We start from the raw sequence: 3,248 nt of genomic DNA, 5'->3' as shown, positions 1-3,248 counted from the left end.
AGTAATTTCCAGATTATTTCCAGGTTATTTCAGATTATCTCCAGGTTGTTTACAGGTTATCTCCAGGTTATTTACAGGTTATCTCCAGGTTGTTTACAGGTTATTTCCAGGCTATTTCCAGGAGGTGCTCCATTGGATGATTTCACAGTCAGTAAATTGAATTACTTTTAACTACAAAAACAGTCTGAAGTGCTCGTCATATTATTTAATCAGGACGTTGACACATATTTTGTTGTTGGTCTCCTAAAAGCTGAGAGGTGAGATAATAATTACTTGTATTGTGTCACTGCTGTTTTGAAATGTAATAATCTGCAGGATTATCAGAGAGCAAACATCCGGTGTGACACCATTACCTCTTTGTGAGTGTCCTCTGCAGCCTTCTTCTCCTGCAGAGCAAAAACATTCAAATGCTTCAGTGAAATTCACCAGTTTGATTCGAAATATATGAAATATAAAAATAGGAACAAAAAAGGTTGTGCTGAGGACTTTATATGTAGGACCTGATATCAACATACTAAAAATACACTATTGTAAATACTACAGTGACGATATCGAAGAAATTAAATCATTAAAAACCAGAATATTTGGCTAGAATGAGGAAATGTTGTATAAAACAACAAATGGAGGGAAGATAATAGAGTGATAAACAGGTGATAAAAGTTGTGTAATCAATGTAATAAAATGGCAAAAAGACCAAAAACAGGTGGAAGACCGAGGGAAAGACTGACTGAAGGCTCAAGAATTTGGGTTCTTATTTTTATTTTTTTTTTATATATATACTTGTTTATACACCCGTTTAATTATTATTGTCATTATTATTACTTAGTCATTGTTGTGGTTACTGTTATTTTCTCAAATCATTATTGCTATTACTTATCCTATTCATGTTTAATTAAATAAAATTTAAAAATTCTCTCTCTTTTCTTTTGTTGTTTACTTTTTACTTTACATTCGCAGGTATTTCACACATTTGATATGTAAAATATCCTATGTGTACACTATTGTATTTTTCAACCAAAAAAGATAAATCAAAAAAAAAAAAGAATTTGGGTTGTAGTTGTGGTTCAGGTTGTGGGTGTTGTGGTTGTAGTTGTGGTTCAGGTTGTAGTTCAGGTTGTGGTTGTGGTTGTGACCTGTGTGAGTTGCTGCTGCAGCAGGTTGACTGTGTCCAACAGGTTCTTCTGCTCCTGCTGAAACTTCCTCAGACTTTCCTGGAGGTTCTCGTTCTGACGCTCCAGATCCTGAAGGACGCAGACGTCTGTTAAACAACGTTCACACACCACACTCACTGACATTTAGTCGTCCTGCAGCTCGCTCTCTCTCTCTCTCTCTCTCTCTCCCCCCCTCTCTCTCTCTCCCCCCTCTCTCGCTCTCTCTCTCTCCCCCCTCTCTCTCTCCTTCCTCCCCTCCTCCCCCTCTCTCTCTTCCTCCCCCTCTCTTTCTTCCTCCCTCTCTCCCCCTCTCCCTCTCTCTCCCTCCCCCTCTCTCCCTCTCTCTCCCTCCCTCTCCCCTCCTCCCTCTCCCCTCTCTCTCTCTCTTCCTCCCTCTCCCCTCTCCATCTCTCTCTCTCCCCCCCCTCTCCCACTCTCCCCCCTCTCTCTCCTCCCTCTCTCTCTCTCTCTCTCTCACCTGGACCACTTGTTCTCTGCCTGGCCTCCGCTGCCTCCGTCCTGTCACTGAATACTGAGGAAGAGGAGGAGGAAGAGACAGGAGCTTTAGTGAAACACACAGCAGCCCAGCAGGGGCAGTCACGTCCCACAGAGACGCAAACGGCTGAGAAATGTGGCGGAAAGGGAGGAAAAACACAGAAAAGGAGGTTTTAAAATATAGATATGGGGCTTCACACATCTTTGACCTTCATCACTATTCAAGGAAAAGTCACCGTCGTGTTATTTTCGTCAGAAGAAAAGTCAGAATGAGGATTCATTAGTATGTATGAAAGTATTGAAATACAACATCCTAAAACTTTGAATAGTTTTCATATGAATCATTAAGTGTTTGTTAATTTATTCAGTGACTTCCTAAAACGTGACTTTATTACTTTTTCATCCCTCAAACTTTTTCACTTTACTCCTCAGAGTCTTTCCCCGGCTCGCGAGGTCGGCAGGCCTCCATGCCACTTTAGCTTTTTGTCCATATCGAGTACTGGATCGGAGTATTTAAAGAGCTTTTTTTTCCACTGCGTGGATTACCTGTCGTTTCCACTGCTCGATCCTCGCCGCTTCTTTCTCTGGAAACAAAGAGAAAACAGGTTCAAGCTCCGTTTCCCTTCGAAGCTTCGTCAATAACGTCTCGGTTCACTGAGCTTCAAGACGGATCGGTGACATGGAGACTGAAAAATTGTCTAAATCAACGTCTAAAACTTAATGAGAAACTATCAGAGATAATCAATTATCACATTTTCCTGAACTATATCGATCAATTCAATGGGTTTGACTCTGATTTTAGTCTTTTTTTGCTCCTTTTTTAAATCCAGTGTCACTTTAAATGTGTTTTTTTGGCTGAATTATCATGTTTGAACAGGTTTTATTTCCTCTTGTTTCACTTGGTTTTCAGCCTGGGATTTCTCTCTTTCTGTCTAGTTCGGCTTGATTTCCCTGTTTTTTTAAAGTAATTTTGCCAGAGTACCATATAATTAACATTTTTGGTTTTATCTCCGTTTTTACAGTCGTTTTTTACATTTTAAGACTTTGGTTAATTCGGGTTTCAGGCTCATTTGTCCTTTTCGTTCGTTGAATAAACTTGCCTCCAGTCTGGTGTTCTTGACTGAATTTCACCTTAAAGTGTGTGTCTGATGGAGAGTTTTCATGTCGCTCCTGCTCTCTAGACTCAATTACACTGTTTGTACAACATGTTTTCAGCCTCAGTTGCTTTTTGTCCTCATTTGTTGTAATTTGCAGACGTCCAGCTTCAGACAGATGTTGCTGTGCTGCATCAAATCCTTTCTTCTGCTCAACGTTCACATGATTTGTACCAAACAGACAGAGAGAAGAGAAAGTAGCTGAAGCTTTTATACGTCAGACTGTTTGGACTTTACAGTTTTAAGTAGAAATCCCAGCAGACAGTTTGTTTTTGTTTGTTTTTAAATGCGTCTTGTTAATAGAGTCGGGTCGTACCTCTGGTGGCTTTGTCCAGGTAACTCTTGACCAACGAGACGAGCTCCTGGTTCTTGCTGAGGCGAGCGTAGTGGTAGCCGTCGTGTCCCAGCCCGTCCACGGCCTTCACCTCGGCGCCGCTCCGCAGCAGAA

At 41.1% G+C, this 3,248-nt stretch overlaps 1 protein-coding gene across 1 annotated transcript in view; it reads right to left on the bottom strand.

Annotated features, from left to right (window-relative positions):
* Positions 1–3,248, bottom strand: part of uacab (uveal autoantigen with coiled-coil domains and ankyrin repeats b) — a 52,096-nt gene that overhangs the window by 12,087 nt on the left and 36,761 nt on the right. The gene's annotated exons all lie outside the window — the stretch shown is intronic.

Source organism: Blennius ocellaris (assembly GCF_963422515.1).
Source record: "Blennius ocellaris genome assembly, chromosome: 1".
Classification (NCBI taxonomy): domain Eukaryota; kingdom Metazoa; phylum Chordata; class Actinopteri; order Blenniiformes; family Blenniidae; genus Blennius; species Blennius ocellaris.
The sequence above is the reverse complement of the archived record's forward strand: the minus strand, read 5'-3'. Positions and strand labels throughout refer to the sequence as shown.